The 23,991-nt window shown below is 45.2% G+C and overlaps 1 long non-coding RNA gene across 1 annotated transcript; it reads right to left on the bottom strand.

The window, feature by feature from the left end:
• Nucleotides 1–5,614: 5,614 nt before the first annotated feature.
• Nucleotides 5,615–23,015, bottom strand: LOC122461806. Its single transcript, XR_006283997.1, has 2 exons — nucleotides 22,619–23,015; nucleotides 5,615–5,752 (listed from the first exon to the last, which is right to left on the bottom strand). It is a non-coding gene; the product is annotated as an uncharacterized LOC122461806 (long non-coding RNA).
• Nucleotides 23,016–23,991: the final 976 nt, after the last annotated feature.

Raw genomic sequence — 23,991 nt, 5'->3', positions numbered from 1 at the left:
GTGTGGGGCTGGGGATGATGGGTTTGGGGTACAGGATGGGGGATCAGGCCTGGGGCAGAGGGTTGGGGGATCAGGGAGGGAGTTTGAGTGTGGGAGGGGACTCAGGGCTGGGGCAGAGTGTTGGGGTGCGGGGTCCCAGCGGCGCTTACTGCAACTCCCAGGAAGCAGCCGCCAGGTCCCTGCAGTGCAGCCCCTAAGTGCATGGGCAGCCAGGAAGGCTCTGCGTGCTGCCTTCGCGCCTGCAGGTACTGCCTCCACAGCTCCCATTGGTCACGGTTCCCGGCCAACGAAAGCAGTGGAGCCGGTACTTGGGGTGGGGGCAGCGCGCGGAGCCTCCCTGGCTGCCTACGTGCCTAGGGGCCACAAGGACCTGGCGGCCGTTTCTGGGAGCTGCATGGAGCTAGGGCAGATAGGGAGCCTGCCTTAGCCCTGGGCCCTTGCTGCGCTGCTGACTGGACTTTTTACGACCCGGTTGACAGTGCCAACCGGAGCCGCCAGGGCCCCTTTTTGACCATACATTCCTGTTGAAAACCGGATGCCTGGCAACCCTAACAGGAAGGTACAGGATTTAGCCCTAACTAGTTTTAACACAGTGAGCACTTTCACTTTGAGCTCTGCTGTTCAACCAGAAACTCCTCTTTGCACCTGATACGTTACCCTCCAGCCAGTAACGAAACAAATAATGACTCAAAGCATTAAAAGGGACAGTTAAACCTACTATGTCCCAGATGAAACCCCCAGTCAATGGTTGCAATACTGGAAATGTAGTTATACTACTACTAATAAACTGAGGTCCTCAGATAAAAGGTGCAACAGAGAAGGCCAAAGTACTTTCCTCAGTAAAATCATGGACTCTAGTTTTTCTCTTGCAGTCCCCCCTCCCCCAGCAACACAGAGAAATCTACACCGCTCAACTCAGTCTCTAGCTTCAATATCCTTTTTCTGGCAGCCAGATACCTGCAGGTTGCACTGTAAAGAGAAGTATATTCTTCCTATTAACTGTCATCGCCAGTAATAGGTGATAGGGTATTATTCATATGTATCAATCTCCCTGGAAACAATTCTATCCTTATGCCTGTTTCCATACTGCCTTGCTAGGTGTAGAAGGGCTTCCTGATCACAGCTCACCAAGTTGCCACGTTCTCCTCATTCTAATCCCTCCTACAACCTCAATTGTCAGATCTCCACTAAGAGGCGAGTTACCCTACTTTCCAAAAAGGAGCTGACGGATTTCTGAGCCATCTAGATGTGCCCATGGCAGACCTAAGTAACACTGCAACGTTACCACTATAACCCCCAACCAACCTCCACCCTACTTTCTACTGACTTATCCTCACAAGCTACATTTTATCTAAAATGGGGTTGCAAACTCTTTGGAAGAGGGACCACGCCGTGTCTTCATTTGCTCTCCGTAGCACCGAGAGCACGTTTTTTGGTGGTCTGTAAGCAAGACTTTAACAACTGTTGCACAGCCAGAATGAGTGGGAGAGAATGCAGGCTCCACACCACCCACTGTGTGGGCTCGCTTGCTGGAGCTATTATCGGATGGCTTTTTTTTGCTCCTCTGTAAGGTCTGAAATATGCTGGTCTTTAGGGAGCTAAAAGGTGTCTGGAACCATTCCTTTTCCCTCACTATATTTGAGGTGGCTGTCTGGGTGGGCTGGATTGCTTTAAGGCAGGGCTGGAATGCTTTAAGGAAGTGGTGATTTTGGCTTCTGGGTAACCAGTAAGCTATTATAGAAGCTGTTTTGTTGCAGGCTTGGTGAATCTAATCATTAGAATAACCACCAGTTTGGGGGGTTGTCTGCCCCATTCTCTGCAGTTTGCCCTGATTGAGCAATCTCAGTGTGCCCACCCCCAAGCGAGTCACAACCATGCAGTTCACTCTCTCTCCCCCCTATTATACACTTGAATTTTAAAATGTCCTTCCTCCTCCTCCCCCCAGCTTCTCATCCGCCTCATTTTCTTGTGTTGAAGTGCAAGCCAGAATAGGTCCAAGACACCAACTGGAAAGATGAAATGAAAGGGATTCAACAAAGAGCTGTACAAATGATGAAGGAGCCAGAGGGACTAGCTTATGGAAAAAGATCAAAATGTGAATAATATGTAGAATTTGGGTAAACAACTAGGGATAGCTAAACCATCTCTAGATAGTTGAAGGAAAAGGAATTGTTTAGCTCCAAGGGGGTATAATTAGGAGAAATGAATGTCCTGAAATTCAGCAAAGGAAATTTTACACAAGAAAAACTTCCCAGTGGTCTATTAGACCGTGGAAAGCTCTCGTAGGAAATAGTGGAAACTCTATGTCCCAAGTCAGTTACAACTAAAGTGGACAAAGCACTGCAGGATGTAACGGAAGGAATAATATTGCTGGAGTTGGACTTTACAACCTAGAGGCGAAGCCATCCTGGGCTGAGAGATATTTTCCGTCTCTAGTTTTCATGAAGCAATGCTGGGAGAGAGAGCAGGGTCTCCCTGCCAAGATGAAGTCCCTACTGCAGGAATTGCTGTGTAAACTGTACCATCTGCGCCACTCATTTTCATGCTGTTTATTCTTTTAATGATATCCCATTTCAGTACATTGGAAAATGCTTTCTTTGTCGGTAACAAAAGTTTCTCTCTCTCAGACCAAACCAGAGTCACATGATGGAGTTAGATTTGGAATTTTAAAGAACATGGCCGGGGGGGGGGGGGAGAAGAGTCTATTTTTATCATTGTTTTGTAAGGAGCCTTCTGGGAAATCTGCTGCTGGTGCCAGAGATGAGGGGTCTGATTTCCCCCATGCTGCGCCATATAAAAGAGCTCTGGTAAAATTGATTGCAATGCTTCATTAGTCAGCATGCCCTACGGGCTCATCATCTGTCACAGCATTGATGCAACGATAGTCAATAATGATGGCTATCATGTGACAAGAACATCTTCCCCTTCCTCAAAACCTGAATAAATCACTCTGAATATGTAACAAGTGGTCCTAGCAGAACTCAATCCACAGAGGTAGGATACAAGGCTTTGATGGGGACTGGGGCAAGCCAGTGGGGAAAGGTATCTTGAGTGAGACAAGGTGATAGCCAGAAATGCCTGGGTGAGAAAGTTTAGATAAAAATTGCTGATGCCTAAGTATGAAGGGATGTTAATGAGGCATCTTGAGGGGACATATGCGCTGGCCACCTTAGGGCACCCTACTTCCCAGCGAGCTGGGGGCACAAGCACATTAAAAAGAACTCTGACTATTCTAGGAAAAGAAAAAAAATGAAATATTCTACAAAGTAAAATTGAAACAATCCTTCCTCACTTGTCTGAATTACTCCATGCTGATGAATGCACTGCACAGGCTGATTTCACAGCGGTTGTTCTCTCTGACTCTGCTGATCTTGAGCAGCAGGTGTTTGGAGACCTTGGTATTGATTGAGACCTTGTCAGATCTTGGTATGGATTTCTGTAGAATAACTTCTGATCAACCTTTAAAATGCAAGTGCAGAGAAAGCCCCCTCCCCCAGAAATCAGTTTTTTCCCTTCAGGGTGTCCTTTGAAAAGCCATATTTCAGTGAGAGTCAGAAGCAGAGTGACAGTTCTAACAGGTGTTAGGCCACACCAGTGCCACAAGCTCATGAAATGAACATGCTTGGAATGCAACTCATCCATCTTTATCCTCTGAGAGCTGAGAATATTATTTTTCCTTGGAATGGGGAGAGCTGTTTGTCCTCTCTCTCCTGAAGAACCCATTTTTATCATTGAAAACCCCATGATGTTGAGAGCTCAGGAAAAACAGCCCACTTGGGCCTGTTCACGGAACTTTACAAAGAGCATCTCATCTGTGTTGTTCTTCATGCAAGTCATTAAGCATGATTAAGGCTGCAAGTCTGTCATGGAAGTCATGGATTCTGTGACTTTCTGGGACCCCTGTGACTTCTGCAGCCGGCAGGTGCAACAGATCCCAGGGCTGCCTGAGCTGCTTGGGCAGCCCTGGGGCCAGCCACATCGGCCCCTCCCCACAACAACGGCAGTCCCAAGCCACCCCCCACCAGCAGCTGCGGTCCTGGGCTACTCCCCTCCAGCACCAGTAGTTGCCCCAGAGGTTCCCCTCCAGAACAGCAGCTGCACCCCTGGAACCTCCCAGAACACCAAAAATTTAGTCAGAGGTATATAGTAAGTCATGGACAGGCCACAGGCTGTGAATTTTTGTTTATTACCCGTGACTTGTCCATGACTTTTACTAAAAATACCCTTGACTAAATCTTAGCCTTAAACAGAATGTCCTTGGCTTGCCTCACTTCTAGGGCCTCATTGTGCATGTTTAAGCTTGCTTCCCTCAGACTATTTCTAACCCAGTTCTCGTAACCTTATGATTTAAGTGGTGCATAGGCTTAAAGTAATGCGGATGCTCTTCCCATTAATGTAGATGGTACCAAATCATTATCTGAAATCCCTGAACTTTGCATGTTCAGATGAAAAGGAACCCAGATCTAAACCTCTCTTGGTTTTGGTTTGGCCAAACCAAACCTGATCAAGCCAAAAGCCTTCCCTAATTTGCCCATCTTTACTCAGCACTGCAGGGTTTGGTACCACATCCATCACCTTCCTCCTCCCCGACCCATTTTACCATTGCAATTGGTCCTTGATCTCCTAGCCAGCTCCTTGTTTAATAAAGGATAGTGCCTTATGAGTCATTCTTGTTAGCGCCTATGTGTTAGGGTACTCTGCATTGCAGTATTTGAATGCTTTTCTGAAATGCCTATATGTTAGCACTGAGTCACCCTCGCTGCTGTGTTATTGCCTCAATCCCTGCACCCCCACCAACATTTGTCAGACAGAATGCATCTGCCATGAACCCAGCTGGCTTATGTGACCTGATTCCATTTGTCGTCTACAGATTATTTGTGATCTCAAAACTTTATTGCCTGGTTTTACTAAATTGTGAGCCATGTATAAATTACAGCATATTTATTTTAAAAGTGAGTTACCTTGACAACAGCACATCTGGGTCTTTCAAAGATTCAGTGAATATTGGTGTCAGAGGAAAATGAGGCTCAGCCCAGTTACTTATGAGATGAATAATCATAACTGGCCCTCATCCAATAGAAGTGGTTTAGAGTAATCAAAATCAGGTGATAAAACCCTCAGAATTCACATCTTCCCATATGGTCTAATGTCCTGTCTGAAACTGTCAAAATAGGCACATTCCAAGAAAGCAGATGTGTGCCATGCATTTGATGCCATGAATGATAAACCAACTCTATGAAGGACTGAAAGGGATACGAATAATTGCACAGCACTCTGTCATCCAGCCCACCATTTGGGCTCACTCATGCAGCTTTTAGGTCACAAACTGGCTTCATTTGAAGCTACTGCACACAACTGTCTTAATCGCTCTGTGTCAAAACAAACAACCCTCTCAAACTTGCTTCTCTCTCCAGCCTCCTCAGCTGGGTGTTTGATTTGGTTTTGGACAATGTGCTTACCACAGATGGACATTGACTTTGCAAAGCAAATGATGCTAAGGGGTGAAACACCTGCAGCCACTTACCCTTTATGAATAATTTGATCTATTTCTCCGTGCTGAAAGAAAAGCTTCTCAGGTGGATGTCTCTGACAAATGCTTTTCCTTGATCAAATCCTCATTTAAAATTTCCTTTATTTTCCATCATCTTTTCACAGCTCTAGGTGCATTTTCAATGGTGTTTGTAAAATAGATTGTGTTTTTATTCTTGACATATTTTCCACACCTCATACACTTTCTCCAGGTCCACTGTGTCTGGGCAAAACAAACAAAAATAGAATATAAAATTCATGACCTATTCTGTATGGTGCCCTCCCATATCCCAGAAACACACACCTGTCAACCAACGGGGCAGCTGTAGGCAAGTGGAAATAAATGTAATTACCTTGATTTTATAGAAGGAGTGGAAATTGAGGTACAGATGTTAACTGACGCAAGGCTACAGGAGCAAATCAATTCTGGAGACAGGATTAAAACTCAGGTTTCTGGCTTGCTCTCTCTCTCATATGCCACTTTTTCACTGAAATCTAGAGCTCTGGTCTAAGATTTTTAAAAGAGCCTAAGGGAATTAGGTACCCAGAACCCATTAATTTTCTGATTGGGTAATGATTCTTCCTAGATTTACAGGGCCAAATTCTGCTCTGACACCCATGCAACCCCAATGAAGAAAATGGGTTAAAGGTGTAAGTGAGGTTAGAATTTGGATCAAAGTTTTTAGCTCATTATGATATAAATTAAATGTAAGTGTATAAAACAATGATTTACACAATAGTTTATGGATATTTCAAAGCACACCAGGAGGATTCATTAAAGCCGCATGTTCAAACTTATTTGGCTTTTATGTCAGCTGAATAATTAATTAAGACATCTGGCCTGAAAGGTTTTTTCCATTCTTTTCTAGTCAATTCCTTATACTGCTGAAGTGAGACAAGCCACCAGAAGCTGTGCCCAAACCACAGGGGCCAGTTATTCTAATTGTACCAGTCTGAAGTATTCTACATTTATGTAATTTTGAGGTCCTGGTGCAACTCATTAACATTTATCTTTATCCAGTCTGAAGGTGGTGAATAACTCACAGTCCCAAGTAAAACTATACTCCAAAAATACAAAATAAGGAAATTTTCTTTTAAGGCAGATATGTAACTGATTATCAGCATTATTTTTCTTTACATGATAAATACTCTTAGTGATACATCTTATCCATTTGATTGCTGTCCCTCTCATTCTGAGCAGCTCAAAGAAATGGAGCAATTATTGTTCAACAATAAATGGACCATATGCTGTTCACACACCAATGAATTCAGGAGAATTGCTCTGGATTTTCCTGATGTAACTGAGGGCAGAATCTAGTCCAGAGTCTATAAAGCAGAGGCACACAATCGATCAGGTGAACATACTTCCTGTTGTGAGCATAGATCCATCTGACTTCAAACTCAGTGCAGAAAGTAACTGCCAAGGACTCAATTCACAAGTTATCTGAATAGTGCTTGTAGACAATTTCAACTACAAACAAGGGAATTGCACCAAGAGGGACAGACCTCCATGTTTTGTTTTGATTTTTAAGTTCTTCATTTTGGAGTGACATGCTGAAATACATTGTTTATATTCTTGGGCCAGCTAAGTCATTATTACACAGGCCTAATGTAACCAGCCCAGTGGTATAGAGAAATTTAGTTGGTATGTACTGGGGCACACAATTATGTTATACTGACACATGTAACAGACTGAAGTATAAAGCCAACATACATGTTGATTATAACAAGCATTCTCTCTCTCAGTTTCTGGGCTTTTATCATACAATAAGATCAGCCAACCTCAGAAGCTTCTGCAGACTTATCCCTACATGAACCCATAGGGTACTGCTTTTCCAATGGTCTCAAGACACACACACACACACACACAGCTCCATCCCTAATCCCATCCACAACCCCCTATAACTGTAAAACCAACAGAAATACGTTTCTTAATTGGCCTTCCCATCTATCTACTGCCTCAGGAAGTTGGCCTGTACCCCCACTCCCTGATTTGCCAGTCTGTGAAGGAGGGTCATCAGTGGCTGAGGAGCTGCACAAACAGGTATATCTGGTTCCGTCATGGCCTAGGGATGTGTCAAAGGCAGGAGGAGAGTGGGGTGTCATAGGTATATGGATGTGAGGTGGGAATTGGTTGGGGACCCACACATGCTGTTTCACACGAGGTCCCACAAAACCTAGTATGAGTCCAGGCACTGCAGATGCTATCCAGATTCCTATAATTGCTTTTTATGAATCTTGCAAAACTATTTGTGTCAAAAATGTCCTGAGGTTATTTAATATAACCTGCCTTCTCAAAGTAAATCCACTGTCAGTCTCCACCGGTATAGACAAGAAGTGGGTTTCCTACAGAAACTTGCATATTGTAGGGATGCTTGTGCCCTTCATAAAGCAATGAGTTCCAGTCCTGGAATGCATTGCTTGGACAGACAAATGGCAGACATTTTGTTATCAACAATGGCTCACACAAAACCTTGGGCTTTAGAAACAATGTTACTGAGGGAGAAGAATGTTGGACCAGGATACCAGCTATTATCCTAGAGTCTGTTTTTGCTGAGAGTTCTGGGGATATTTACCAAGGACAGCTAGCAAGCGTCTTAGATGGGAATGTCTCTTCGGGTGCAAAATAATAATGCAATTTGCATAGAACGGGTGTGGATCATCCGAGACACTTATCTGAGGAATTTAGAAGAACTTAATTTTCCTGTTAGATTCGGCCAAGTGAGACTAGGTCCAACCTAGCTGCTGTGTTTTATTAATCTCTGCCATAACAAATGGACAGCAGCTCAAATGGCTTTGTCCTCATCTAATCTTCAGGTGACAATATGTTAAGGGAGCAATTACTACTACTCATCTTGGAAACAGGTTATTTAATTTTCATTCCTCCTGGGTTTATTAAAGAGCTTTTCTTGAGTGATAAATGGAGTGCATTGGAAACATGGCACTGAAAGCAGCTTGATCACCACTTGGAGAACTTTCAGAATGAAGATTAAAAAAACTCCCCACAATAGCTGCCAAACAATCTACAAAGGAAACACTAAATCCTAATCTGCTTCCTATTCTTGTTTGAAAATGATTAGATTAGATAGGCTAGTCCACATTTTATTTGTGGACTATGGTACCATGCATACTTATGGTGACACATAAAAATATACCTAACACTTGAGTGGTTAAAAACAGCTGATTTATTAGGGCATAACAGTTTGCATTCACACCTTCATGGAGTACATGGCTGCACTACAATGCATTATTCCTTGGTCTAATTTCTAACTGCTTTTAACTGCACATTAACTGCCAGATTCTTCACTGTGGCTGGTGTGCTGGGAGTGGAGAGGAGTAGCAACCAGAAAAAAAAAGACTGCCCAAATCACTAGCTGAAAGAATTTGTCATCTTGTGTGGCCAGCTCTTCAAGGGATTAGGGTGTGCCCAGTCCACATTCCCTGTGCAAAGGAAGCCAGCATGCATGCACACGAACATGCAATTACCCTCACTTTGTTCCCAACTGGAGGCATTTGCAAGCAGACTTGACGCACCCTCTTATATTTTAGCCCAAATTTACAAATATAATTGAACACACCACATTTGTCTGGAGGATGGAAAATGATTTGATGGCCACAGCTCCATTCTGTTGCCCTCTTAGTGAGGGGCATAATTATGCTCACCCGTAAGTGGGCCTCGTTAGCAGATCCAGCAGGACCTGAACAATCTGCATGGACATTGAACTGCCCTTTCTCTGTCTGAGGTAGGTGACCCTGGCCTGTAAAGAGGAGGATGTCAGTCTCCAGGGCAGTCACATGGAACCTTCACCGAATATTAAACTTTCCTTCAATCTTCCTATATTTCAGGAGATAACTGTGGTAGCAGGTGTGGCAATTTTTATAATAATAATATTTAATTATTTAGCTTCCATCTGAGGATCTGCAACACACTGTACCAACATTCATTATTCAGACTCACAACGCATCTGGCTCAGTGTATGAATCTGTAGTATTCTGCTATATTTAAAGGGGAGCAGACTTTCTGGATAAAGGCCAACTCTAAGTACTTGAGGGCAGGGGATCTCAACCTTTTTCTTTCTGAGGCCTCTCCAACATGCTATTAAAAACTCCACGGCCCACCTGGTGCCACAACAACTGGTTTTGTGCATATAAAAGCTAAGGCTGGCGTTAGGGGGTAGCAAGCAGGGCACTTGCCCAGGCCCCTGGGGCCACAGGCCAATGTTCCTTCTAAGTTTTTAGAAGGAATGAATTTTACTATGTGCACCCATATGGAGGTTGTGTGTGGCGGGAGTGGGGCTGAGGGGTTCAGAGTGTGGGACAGGGGCTCAGGGCTGTGGCAGAGGGTTGAGTGCAAGGGGGTGAGGGCTGTGGCTGGGGGTGTAAGGTTGCCAACTTTCTAATTGCACAAAACCGAAAACCCCTGCCCCACTCCTTCCCCAAGGCCCTGCCCCCCCGCTTGCTCCATTCTCCCCTCCCTCCATCGCTCACTCTTCCCTACCTTTACTCATTTTCACAGGCTGGGGCGGGGCAGGGCCGGTATAGGCTCTGGCCTGGAGATGCGGGCTCCTGGTGGGGCCAGAAATTAGGAGTTCAGGGTGCAGGAGAGGGCTCTGGGCTGGGGCAGGGGGTGGGGATGAGAGGTTTGGGGTGCAGGAGGAGGCTAATAGCTGGGGCAGGAGGCTGTGGTGTGGGGGGGCGGGTGGGGACTCCGGGCTAGAGCAGGGGTCTGGGGTCCTGACAACGCTTACTGCAACTCCCAGGAAGCAGCTACTAGATCCTTGTGGCCCCTAGGTGCATGGATGGCCAGGGAGGCTCTGCGTGCTGTCCTCGTGCCTGCAGACGCTGCCCCCGCAGCTCCCATTGGTCACAGTTCTTGGCCAATGAGAGCAGCAGAGCTGGCACACAGGGCGGGGGGCAGCGCATGGAGCCTCCCTGGCTGCCCAGGTGCCTAGGAGCTGCAGGGACCTGGCTGCTGCTTCCGGGAGCCATGCAGAGCCAGTACAGGCAGGGAGCCTGTCGTAGCCCCGGGCCCCCACTGTGCTGCTGCCCAGACTTTTAATGGCCCTGTCGGTGGTGCCGACTGGAACCACCAGTGTCCCTTTTCGACTGGGCATTCCTGTAGAAAACTGGATGCCTGGAACCCTAGGTGGGGCTGGGAATGAGCGGTTTGGAGTGCAGGCTGCCCCAGGGCTGCAGCAGGGAGAGAGAGGACTCCTCAGCCCTCTCCCCATCACGGCAGCCATGGCGCTGGAGCTGGGAGAGAGGTGCCTCTTCCCGCTGGAGCTGGGGGAGAGGCCCCTCTCCCTGCTGCAGCCCTGCAAACCCCCTACCTCTCTCCTCTCCAGTGCAGGCCCCTAGGGCTGCGTGGCAGCACAGCTTAGGGGGAACTTAGACAGGGTTCCCATGAAGGCTTCAACTTCAGACCTGGGTGGTGAGGCTCAGGGCCCTGGGCTTCAGGCCCATGTGGTGGGGCTTTGGCTTTCTGCTCTTGGCCCCAGCAAGTCTAATGCGGGCCTTGCTTGGCAGCCCCCCTGAAACCTGCTTGCAGCCCCCTGGTTGAGAACAACTGTTCTAGAGTAGAGTAATGAGAGGCCTGGATTATCTTCAGTTATACTGGTGTAAATCAGATGCGAGTAATCAATGAAGTTACACCATTGTAAGGCCAGTGTGAGCAGAACTGGACCCAAGGACCAGTATCACATCCTAACCTTGTACTTGTAGTTTTTCCAGGCTATAATAATTATCCCACCCCCTCAGTCTCTCCTCTTAAAGTACATACTCGGAGTTTGCTTATGTCACTTTAGTGACTATTTCTTAAACTATTTCTGTCTTTTCATATTTGTATTATTAAAACTGGTGTTCCAGGTGTGGTGTCTCCAAAGCAATCTAAACTGGCAATATAACCTCTGTTGACCTGCAAGAGAGACAGCTCTATATAGACAATCCGCGAAGTGAATTGGTTTGGCTACAGAATTACCCTATGAATGCATATGAGCTTTCCTTCCCATCATTAAGCTGACATCCATCTCTTAATCTCTGCTGTTTGGAAAACAAATTGTCCCTAGTTTCTCTGATGTGTGGTATTCACCCTTTCCCCATATGTACCATTAACACTTCTCTATTATGTGTGGCCTGAGGGCATAGGATTAAGATTTTTTTGAAAATATTTAGTAACTTCTTCTCCTGCAAACTGTAATTTGTTCATTTCTAAACCACAAACAGTTCTGTAACCTTGCCAAGGCAAAATTCCTAGTAAAGGCAAGAGGAGCACTGCTGGATGAAACACTGTAGGATTAGGGCCATTCAGAGCAATTGATACATCCTCAGTACAAATTCACCAATCAACATCTCAAAAAAAAATCGATATCACCCCTTTATTGTTTTGTATTTAATTACTAAATAGCACATAAGTATGACTACATGCAAGCATACATCCATAGCAAGAGAACTACTAGATCTGCATTCATACACAGAAACCAATCCAGCAAAGCACTGAAGTATGTGCTTAATTTTCACTATATGAGGAATCCCACTAAAGGGACAGCCAATCCCCCTACCTATATTTATATCAATTCTCACCTGCGGAGACCCAACTCAAAGGGGGAAAAGGAGTTTTAGTCAGCGGGAATACTCACATGCTTAAGTGCTTTGATGGATTGGGGTGTGGGGTCTCAGCCATGCTTATCGCGGCTCCCAGAAAGTGGCAGTCAGGTCCTTGCAGCCCTTAGGCACATGGGTGGCCAGGGAGGCTCCATGTGCTGCCCTTCTGCCCACAGGTGCCGCCCCGCAACTCCCAATGGCCGCAGTTCCTGGCCAATGGGAGCTGTGGAGCCGACACTGGGGCAGGGGCAGAGTGCGGCGCCTCCCTGGCCACCCACGTGCCTAGGGGCCGCAAGGACCTGGCGGCCACTTCTGGGATCCACGCAGAGCTATGGCAGGCAGGGAGCCTGCCTTAGCCTTGGGCCCCTGCTGCGCCACTGATTGGACTTTTAACGGCCCGGTTGGCAGTGCTGACTGGAGTCACCAGGGTCCCTTTTCAACCGGGTGTTCCGGCTGAAAACCAGATGCCTGGCAACCCTAAGGCTAAGGGTGAGTGCTTTTGAAAAAATCTTACCTGGAATGGTTGAGTGAGGCTAAGAGAGGAAAAGGCAGCAAGAGGGATGGTGGGGGGAGGGAAGGGGCAGAGGTATGAGACTGCAAGAAACCCTCTGACAGTAAGGCATTCACAGTAGCAAAGATAAGCATGTCCATGAGTGTTTGCAGGATTGGGGCCTAAATGATGCCAGCAGCAGAAATGAATGAACCAGAGCTATGACATGCCATCTGACAGTGAAGCCGCTGGGGTCAATCCTAGGGAATCCTTGTCTACCAGGGCCCACTAACATGAGCGGGTGCTGTTCAGGGCTATGGAGCAAGGAGTGAGTGGAGTAGAGCAGGAGCTGGTGTAAGAGGAATTAAAGCTTGCATCAGGATTAATGGTTTTGTAGGTTACAAACTCTAGATTTATAAGGAGCAGTCCACAAACAAGCTTCCTGTGAGGTGATTATCCCCATTAGCCGCTATGGTCAACCAAGCGCAGACACTGAAGGTTAATTACATGAGGAAATAAAACAAAACAAAAAAAACCAAAACAAAAAGGTCAAGGGGCTTTTTTCTTTGAACCCTTTTGATGCAGGGTAGTGTTGCTAGGCTGCAGTGTTGTGTTTCTCCCTGTTCACTTTGCATTAGCATTTACATTTACCAAGTGTAACAGTAGCTTCGGGCTGCCCTGCTGTTTCATACCCCAAATGTTTCCATCAAAAACAAGAATGTTTTAATCTTCGTTGAAAGTCCCAGAGCCTCTTATGCTGAAACACGGGACTTCTGCCCAGCACCTGTCCACATTCTACTATACCATCAGGTTCCTGAGCGCTAAAGTAATGACCCCACAAAACCAAGTACTGAAGAAAAATAATTGCCCTTTTAGCTAATAATCACACAGAGCAGCAGCAATTAATGAAGAAATGGATATTCAAAATAGCTAGGGCAAAAGCACCATGAATAGGGAGGGTTAAGTTACAGGTATGCTTCCTTGCAGCCTTATCAGTGAACATAAATAGAAAAGGAAGGAACAATGTCGCCCAGGCCATGGCAAAGAGGATATTGGTCAATCATAGAGAAACATGACTGTCCTGGCTGGCTTCTCCCCGCAGGAGCATAGACTCAGCTACAGCACACAATGCCAGTGAAGATGGGCAAACTATTTCAGGAACAAAGCCAAACCATTTTCCTTTATGCCCTCAGGACAGAGCCTTATTCACAAAAGGTACAATCCTTTTGATTTGTTTACTGCCTATTCTTAATTGTAGAAACGCAAACCCAATGCTTGAACAGGTTATAATTTGTTTTCCAGGCTTAGACCACTTCATTAAAGTGAATGAGTGTGGTGTTTACCTCCTCTGATCTCTGTGGAGAGATTAAATGAGAGTCATTCTGAACACTTCAGAGTTTCTTGGGATGTGAATATAAAATGTTCAGCCACAGTACAGTAGCTGATCAAAACAAACAAGAAGCAGCTCGGTGTAAGCTCAAACGTTTGTCTCTCTCACCAACAGAAGCTGGTCCTGTAAAGGATATTACCTCACTCACCTTGTCTTGAAGTGCATTAATATGGAATCGGAGGCATCTGTTCCTCCTCAGAGCACAGATGTGATTATTTCTGCAAATGTATCATTAGTTTGTATTTTCATAATGCCTTAGAGCATGGACCTAGACCCCACCTGTGCTCAGTGCCGTACAACCACAGAATGAAAAGATAGTTCTTTGGGGCAGGGACTTAAACTTAGATTGTAAAACAAGAGACAACAGATGGATATGGACAGAATGACAGGTGAGTACAAGGAAACAATGACAATATTGGTCAGGATGATAGACAGTGGTCTCTGCACACCAGAAGCTTAACTATTGCTAAGTTGTTTTTTTAGGCATCTTGGCAAAGGGAAGTTTTAAGGAGGGATTTGAAGGTGAGTTAGTTTTGCAGAGGTTTACAGGGAGCTCTTCTCAAGCGTAAGGGGAAGCACCAGAGGAAGCATAGAGGTGCTCATTTGAAAAATTTAACATGTGAGCAATGGAGGTTGGCATCACGGGTTGATCTGAGGTGGAAGTCGACCTTTACAGAAAGTGATGAAAGGTAGGGTGGGGATAGGTCATGAAGGGCCTTGACGGTGAAGACATGTACCTTATGATTGATGTGACAGAGAAGAGCGAGCCAGAGGAGGGATGCAAAGAGAGGGGTGACATGGTCAATGTGACAGGCTAGGAGAATGATCTTTGCAGCATAGGCACCGAATTCCCCTCTGCCCGGTGGGTGCTCGACACCCCCCCCACACACACCCCACCACTCTACTGGCCTTGCCCCACCCCCATTCCACCCCTTTCCAGAAGTCCCCGCCCCTTCTCCACTTCCTCCCTGAGCATGCCAAGTCCCTGCTCCTCCCCCTCCCTCCCAGAAAGTCCTAAGCGCCACCCAACAGCTGTTAGGCGGCAGTGAGGCAGGAAGCACTGGGAGGGAGGGGGAGGAGCAGGGATGCAACACGCGGGGGAGGGGAGAGAAGGAGGCAAGGAGCGGGTAGCTTGGCCACTAATTTTTCTCTATGGGTGCTCCAGCCCTGGAGCACCCACAGCGTCGGCGCCTATGCTTTGCAGCAGCACTCTGAATGAATGTCAGTGAGGATAGCAAGCATTTGTCCAGGTTAGAGAAAAGGATGTTGCACTAATCAAGATGAAAACCTGGACAAGACTTTTAGCTCACCGTTAAATGCTAATCCCTGAAAAAAATCAAAACAAGTTGCTACAGGCAAAGTTTTATCTTTGATGTTTTAAAGAGGTACCATCACAAGGGATAGGTTCAAATTCTAATTGACCTAAAAATGCACGTTTGTGCTTTTAGAACATGTCTCCATTTCCAACTGGCTCATGGGACTGAAAAAACCTCAACATTCCTCTAAAGTTAGGGCAGCAATAGTGTCAGAGACTCATACAGCATACAAATGAAACAAGCCAATAAACTTTGGTCTCTACCTGAGAAATATTTGGCCAAGCTTGTGATTTTAGGTGAAGACCGTGAAAACTGCTTGGGTTGGTAGGGAGAGCTCTCTCCCATCAGCTTAGAACATCTTCACCAGATACGCTGCAGCTGCACGAGCACCAATGTAAATTTGTAGCTTAGACCTGCCCTGAGTGAGTGGTTCAGATGGGAAAGTGAAGCAGCCGCATTCAATTTTGCTGAAGCCAACCTGAAGATTTCAAGAAAGATTGATCTGCACCTCATGCACTATTCCGGGAGCACAGAATGGAAGAGGCTGCCCACTTCTCCACCTGAGAGAGGTACATGAACTATTGATCTGTATGGAGAAGGGTCATGTGACATCTCTATGCCATCCCCTAACACTAGAACAATAGGGCAGAGCTTGGTGAAGTTTAACACATTCAACACATTTCAGATGTTTAATTAACAGGTGGCACTCACTGCCACAGGATATTACTAAGGAGAATACGTACATAAGATTCAGAAATGGCTTAGGTATCTGTATGATCCATCTGTTGTATCACTGGAAAGGATAACATTTTCAATGGCTCAGCTATCAGTAGTATTTAGCATTTCTTGTCTGAAAAAAAAAAAAAAATCCTTCCCCCTAAACGATCCCAACATGATTTACAAACCCAGAAATCACTTGCTTTACCCACTGTTAAAGTGCAGCCACCTCCAGAGTGAAACACAACCCTTTAACAGTGCACAGCAACACTTCAAAGCAGGTCATGACAAAACATGAAGAATACCACCACCTCCAACTAAACCTGCAGGGCAGGATTTAAGGAGGCAGCATGCAATTACCAGAAGTGGAATTTTAATTTTGTAAAGACTCTGGAATTCACACCCTCAATCATGGGCGGGGGGAACAAAAAAAAACACTACCCTGGGCTCATTAAAGTTGTCAGGGGCTTGATTTTACAGCTCAGCCAAGAGTCTTCCAGTAAATATCTTTCAGAGTAACAGCCGTGTTAGTCTGTATTCATAAAAAGAAAAGGAGTACTTGTGGCACCTTAGAGACTAACCAGTTTATTTGAGCATGAGCTTTCGTGAGCTACAGCTCACTTCATCGGATGCATAGCATATCGTGGAAACTGCAGAAGACATTATATACACACAGACCATGAAACAAAACTTCCTCCCACCTCACTCCCCCGCTGGCAACAGCTTATCTAAAGTGATCCTCAAGTAGAGCCATTTCCAGCACAAATCCAGGTTTTCTCACCCTTCCCCCCCCCACACACAAATTCACTCTCCTGCTGGCAACAGCCCATCCCCCTTTGAAACCCCTCTTTATAATGCGCATGATAATCAAGGTGGGTCACCTCCAGCAGTAATCCAGGTTTTCTCACCCCCCCCCCTCCACACCCCCCCCTTTTCCAAAAACCACACACACAAACTCATTCTCCTGCTGGCAACAGCTCATCTTACAATGTGCACAGCAATAATCCAAGTTTAACCAGAGCGTCTTGGGGGGGGGTTTGCAGGAAAAAAAACAAGGGGAGACAGGCTACCTTGCATAATGACTTAGCCACTCCCAGTCTCTATTCAAGCCCAAATTAATAGTATCCAATTTGCAAATGAATTCCAATTCAGCAGTTTCTCGCTGGAGTCTGGATTTGAAGTTTTTTTGCTTTAAGATAGCGACCCTCATGTCTGTGATTGCGTGACCAGAGAGACTGAAATGTTCTCCGACTGGTTTATGAATGTTATAATTCTTGACATCTGATTTGTGTCCATTTATTCTTTTACGTAGAGACTGTCCAGTTTGACCAATGTACATGGCAGAGGGGCATTGCTGGCACATGATGGCATATATCACATTGGTGGATGTGCAGGTGAACGAGCCTCTGATAGTGTGGCTGATGTTGTTAGGCTTTTGGAAAAGGGGGGTGTGTGTGTGGGGGGGTGAGAAAACCTGGATTACTGCTGGAGGTGACCCACCTTGATTATCATGCGCATTATAAAGAGGGGTTTCAAAGGGGGATGGGCTGTTGCCAGCAGGAGAGCTAATTTGTATGTGTGTGGGGGGGGGGGGGGGAGGGTGAGAAAACCTGGATTTGTGCTGGAAATGGCTCTACTTGAGGATCACTTTAGATAAGCTGTTGCCAGCGGGGGAGTGAGGTGGGAGGAAGTTTTGTTTCATGGTCTCTGTGTGTATATAATGTCTTCTGCAGTTTCCACGATATGCTATGCATCCGATGAAGTGAGCTATAGCTCACGAAAGCTCATGCTCAAATAAACTGGTTAGTCTCTAAGGTGCCACAAGTACTCCTAGTAAATATCTTGCAACATATGATTTAACCCATCCCCCGCCAGTGATGCTTTTTTAACATGCAATCCTTGTGGCTGTTGAGATCTAGTCACCAGCCATCTATAAAGTATTTGAAGCATGTAAAATCCAAGAATGGACTGAGCCAAGGAGCCTCCTCTTATACAGGAGCAGGGCTCTAAGGGGGACTGCTTAGGAGTCAAATGGGGAATGAAAGCCTTTGGTAAGGTCAGGCTCCACATTGAAGGTCACAGGTCTGGGTTGAAACCAAGCTGAAGACTTTTCTGTTTTATCCCCTATTCCAGGGGGTGGCAACCTTTCAGAAGTGGTGTGCCAAGTCTTCATTTATTCACTAAGGTTTCGTGTGCCAGTAACACATTAACGTTTTTAGAAGGTCTTTCTATAAGTCTATAATATATAACTAAACTATTGTTGTCTATAAAGTAAATAAGGTTTTTAAAATGTTTAAGAAGCTTCATTTAAAAATTAAATTAAAATGCAGATCTTATCAGTTGAGTGTAATCCTTGCCCTTGCTTTTCCTTCTGAGTTTTTCCAATGTCTGGCACATATTTGGATACTTTAAGCTGCACACAGGCTTCTGAGTGATCAGTTGTTAACCAGCTCCGAGAAGGACAGAGGACAGATTTCATGTGTGAAAATACATGTTGGATCCAAATGCTTAAAGCATTGCAAATGCAATTCTCTTCAAACAAAGAGTTAAATTTCACTGGCAGGGATGTCCAGCAGGTCAGAATAGAGGCCCCATGATCTCTCTCGGTAGCTTCAAGTGCACTGCGCAGATCTCCAAACTTTGATGCCCACAATTCTGAGATTTTTCACTGAATGAGTTGTATTTCGAAATCTTCAACACCCATGCACTGAAATACAGACAAACCCAAGTCGCTTTCTTTGAACTTTTCCGGTTTAATTAAAAAAGAAAGTATGGGGCCAAATCGCTCTAAAACTTGAAATCTGTCAGAAAATTCTGATTCCAATTCTTGCACGTACATTCTAATCTCAACCTCAAAACGCAGAGCGCTGTTCCACGTGGTGTGATTGTGATGCAAGCAGCAAATCAGGACTTAAAAATATCCCAGCACAGGGGCGCTGGAACAATTTTTAAGGCGGGGGTGCTGAGCTGTGCCCCCTCTTGTCCCTGTCTGTATCCCTCACTGCCCCAGGCTGGGACCAGTGGGCCAAAGCTTGGGCACGGCAGCCGGAAACCCCGGGCACTGTGAGTGCCACTGAAAATCAGCTCACTGCCACCTTTGGCATGCGTGCCATAGGTCACCTACCCCTACCCTACTCTTATGTGAATTTCCATTTCTTCTGGTTTATGAAGATGGTCCCTTGAGGCAAAGAATTTGCTGACCGTGAATATCTTTTCCCATTGAATCAATCCACCACCAGTTTACAGTCAGGGATCATTTAGGGCTTGTGTTTCTCAACCTTTTTTATACCAGGGACCTTCCTAAACTGCTGCCTTCCTAATCTGTGTCAGGGAGATCTCAGGGACTAGCACTAGTCCATGTACCAGTCGTTGAGAAAAACTGGTTTAGACTAGTCTGAGGAGAGGTATAACCAGAGGGCACAGGGTGAAATTCATCATCATTTAAAAAGTCACACGAGCAGAAATATTCAGTATAGTATATGGAGCCAGCCAGCCTTCACTGGCGCATCTGGGCTGGAAGGTGGTGGTAGAGTAGACATAAGATAGGAGATTAGAGATTTCTACCTCTCATTCCTTTGGTTAGGATGTAGTCAGATTGAGGGCCAGAGGCTGATAATTAAAAGTCAATGCTACTCTACATGACTCAAAGCAGGAACATTCATGGAGTAAGATACAACTCAGAGCGAGTAAGGGGATGAGAACATGGTTACTGATTTCTCCCACAGGTTCCTTGTGATGTCACATTGCCTTGCAGGCTTCCTCTTTGAATAGGCAGCCCCCATACTTCCTCCTTGTTTGACATTTTAATAAAAGGCAAAGCAGGCAAAGATCAAGTGAGCTGTATGGAGAGGGGAAGCCCATATCCAATTCATCCTGCATTAATAAACTGCAAGTACCTCCTTGATATGGAGGTTTATCAAGCATAGGATATAAAGATAGGATAACAGGTGGTCTCACAATAAGTAGTAAAGAGTAATTCACTCAAGGGCTCCGAGGACACAAAGAAGCAAAGACCTATCTTATAACGAGCTTTAGGAGATGTAGTCATTCAGTACATAGGTCACTCATGGACATTTGAAATAATGTCAATAGCTAGGTAGTGTTTGGAGATTCTTCTTGCCCCTGCCAAATACACTATAGATGGAGCTGGTAGTGCTGCCTATTATTCAGGTTGCCTAATACTTGCCATTAGAAGAATTTATTTTCAGATGCTTAGAACTTTTCAGCCCAAATGCTTTTTTTGGCAATTTTCAGGTGCCTGCTTTAGGCTGAAATTGTTGGAAAAAAATCTCACTGAAAATCATTCAGCTATTTCCCAAGAAAAAGACTAAGAAATGTGCATAATTTTGTCCACATTAAAAGATTCTAGTGACTTTCTCTGAAAAGCTCAAGAACTTAAATTGGCAGGGGTTGGCTTTTGTGACAGGGATAGACAGTTTGCCATCCCTCTGAAAATCCACCTAAATCTGGCCAAGTTATAAGACTGAACAAAAATCTCAGTTTGAATATGCTCCATAGAAACAGCCTCGATTTTCATAGGTAAAATCCCAGAAGATGCTGTCCACACTGAGCACACTCGAGCCTCTCACAGTTCCTGATACCAGCCAGACTGTGCATCACCCATCCCCACAGAGTATGCCCCAGCCCAGGGCTACAGAAGCAAAGCCAGACATGTCCAACCCCTCCCCAGGGATCAGTGCCCTGGACATGGAACAGGAGCTCCATCTATGGGCTTAAATAGAAGGGAAAAGCCCTTTTGTCCCTAGTTCTTAATTCCTTCATCCTGGAAATCTCGTGTAGACTCCCCTGAGAGCATGGCCATTTCCTTTGTCTGTTCTCTACTCACAGAAATCAGTCCAGATGGGGCAATGTGTTGGGCTAGATGACCTTTTTTATAAGCCTGATGCAGGAATTACTGAGTGAAATATTATGGCCTGTGTTATGCAGGAGATGAGACAAGATAATCATAGTGGTCCCCTTTAGCCTTAAATCTATTAATCTTTTCTAATGACTCAAGTGTTTTTTGTTCTGCTGCTTTATGTGCCTGTAACGGGTTCAATGAGAGGCAGTGTTCACTGTTGATTAGAACATAAGATTCAACACACAGATCTCTGGGTTATAGTCTCAGTTCTGTCACTAACTTGCTTTGTGGTTACCCTTCATCTCCGAAGGGTGGGAAAGACAGCAAGGTAAGAGGAAGGATTGTCTTGGGGCTGGGCACTAGTCTAGGACTTGGGAGACAAGTTAAATTCCCTGCTCTGCCACAGATTTCTGTGTGATTTGGGCAAGTCACATAGTTTCCTTGAGCCTCAGTTCTCTATCTGTAAAATGGGGATAATAGCACTTCCCTTCTTCACAGGATGTTGTGATGACAAATACATTAAAGATTGTGAGGTGCTCAGCTACTGTGGTGATAGTGGCCACAGAAGTACCTAGGCCTGGTACTTGGTGTGTGTCTTATTTCCTTTTTACAGGTAGATTGGCTAATACTCTGCCTGCCTCAGCAGTGTCAAGTGGCTTATTCCATTAATGTCTATAGTTCTCCGAGGTCTTCTGGAGATGCAAAGCACCATTCTTTCAGTAGAAGAAAACAACAAGAACAGTTACAAAGAAAGAGATTGACTACCAAAAGGTTTTTGACCATTTCCCAGCAATAGCTGTAACTGTTATACAGACTGCTGTTAAATGAAACATAGAATAGTAAAAAGAAAAAAAATCCCTTGTTATTTACTTGGAGCCTGATGGTGGGTGAGTTAATATATTTTATTGGAGCAACTTCTGTTGGTGAAAGAGAAAGCTTTTGAGCTTACACAGAAGCTTTCTTCAGATCTGGGAAAGGAACTGAGGCTTTGTCTACACTACAAATTGCTTCAGTATAACTTAAGTTGCTGAGGGGTGTAAGTAACTCACACCCATGAGCGACTTAAGTTATACAGACTTAAGCGCCGGAGTGAACAGCACTATATCGGCAGGAGAGCTTCTCCTGCTAACATAGCTACCGCCTCTCATGGAGGCGGGAGTTAACTGACCGGAGAGCTCTCTTCTGTCAACTTAGAGCATCTTCACCTGAAGCACCTCAGTGGCTCAGCTGCACCAATGCAGCTGCTGTAGTGTAGACATACCCTCACAGCATCACAGCTAAATACAAAGGTGGAACAGATTGTTAAGCCTAAGGAGTTAAAATATTTCAAGAGACCATTTAAAACGAAGCAGGCAGCTAACACCTTTGCAATCGTAGGACAAAAGAGGGGTCATAGGTTATAGATAGCTCTTTTGAAAGTGTTGGGCAGGTTTCCTTTGAGGACAAGGACAGAGAAGTCAGTTGTGGGGGGATTGTTTTGTGAAAAGTGTTCACCCATGGGTAATATGGTGTTTTGGTCTTATTTTTCTGTGAGTTCATTCACGAGAGTAGTGATTGTCTTGTTTCACCCACATAGTTGTTATTGGGACATTTAGTACAATGGATGTTGTGATAGGCCTGCAACCTCATTTGCATCCTTAGTAACTGTGACACATGGCCAGAAAGGGTTAAGCAGCCTGCAGGATAAATGACCGTGCAACCGGATTGGCACCTACCTCTTACGAGTGCCCCCTTCTGGTTCAGCATGTCTGCATTCTTTAGTTCTGGTGACTCCTTTCGGTGGTTCTCAAGTGGGTTTGTCAGTGACATAGTGCTCCAGCTGAGTCACAGTCTGCCTGTTAATCAGCACAAACTCCTTCTGGGGTATATGGTCCACCAGGGCCTGTCTCTCTCTAGCCCTCCCTGGGCTTTGGTCTTTCAGTAGTCCAATCCTGGTATGAGACTGTATTCCCAGGACTTCCTGCCTGGAGACACTGACTTCCTGCAGCCCTCCCCAGGCTCAGTCCCTACTCAGTCCTAGTAAGCAGCCAGGAGCTCCCTCAATGCTCCCCCAGGCCCTGCTGCTCTTCCAGGAAGCCAGGCCTCCAGCCCTTTCTTCTCCTGGCAACAACTGACTACTGCCCTGCAGCTCCTTTTATAGGGCCCTCCTGGGCCCTGATTGGCTGCTTCCCCTGCAGCCACTCTAGCCTGCTTGGAGGACCTCTCCACTTTGTTCCTTCCCTGGGATGGGTGTGGCAGAACCCTGAGGCCTCCAGCAGGGGGCCTTTGGGCCTAGTCTACCCCATCACAGACCCAAATTCAACCTTTAGGGACATATTGGTAGATGATGTTTGTGTTTTTGCGTGTTTACATTGTTGTCAGCCTCTAACAATATATATATATAATCAAACAGTTCCTGTCTATGCTGTATTCTGTTAATTCAGAGATCAAAAGGAGATCTTAATATTTAAATTAACTGTAAATATAGTGATATCACTGTACTACTCACTCTCTGAAGTATATAGCAAATCATCCACAAATTGTGGAAAACAGGCAATTGCCTTATCTTAATCTGTGTAGCTAATTCCTAGTGATGCTTAGGAAATAGGTCTATTTCAAGGTCCCAAAGATTGCTTATTGTTCGCATAAGAACTCTCAGCTGTCAAGAGAAGGCCTGGAACTGTATAAAAAACCCTTGGGTACTGATCCTTTTTATCTCAGATCTGTTTGACACTTTATGCAAGGGAAGCTTAAGTCGTAAGACTGAGATCTCCAGTCCAACCTGGATCACCCTGGATATGAACACTGGACTGAATCTATGGACTAATTCTAAGAACTTTCTTCAACTCCAAAGCTTACCATCTCTATTATGAAACTGATCTCATAACTATACTCTGTATGTATACTGATCTTTTAACCAATACTCTTGCTCTTTTTTAAAAATAAATTTTAGTTTAGTTAATAAGAATCGGCTGTAGCGTGTATTTGGGTAAGATCTGAAACATTCATTAACCTGGGAGGTAATGTGTCCGATCCTTTGGACTGGTAGAATTTTTTTATATGATTAATAAGATTTTCAATAACCCTCATCATATTTGACTTGGATGTC

This window comes from Chelonia mydas, chromosome 9 (assembly GCF_015237465.2).
Source record: "Chelonia mydas isolate rCheMyd1 chromosome 9, rCheMyd1.pri.v2, whole genome shotgun sequence".
NCBI lineage: Eukaryota > Metazoa > Chordata > Testudines > Cheloniidae > Chelonia > Chelonia mydas.
The sequence above is the reverse complement of the archived record's forward strand: the minus strand, read 5'-3'. Positions and strand labels throughout refer to the sequence as shown.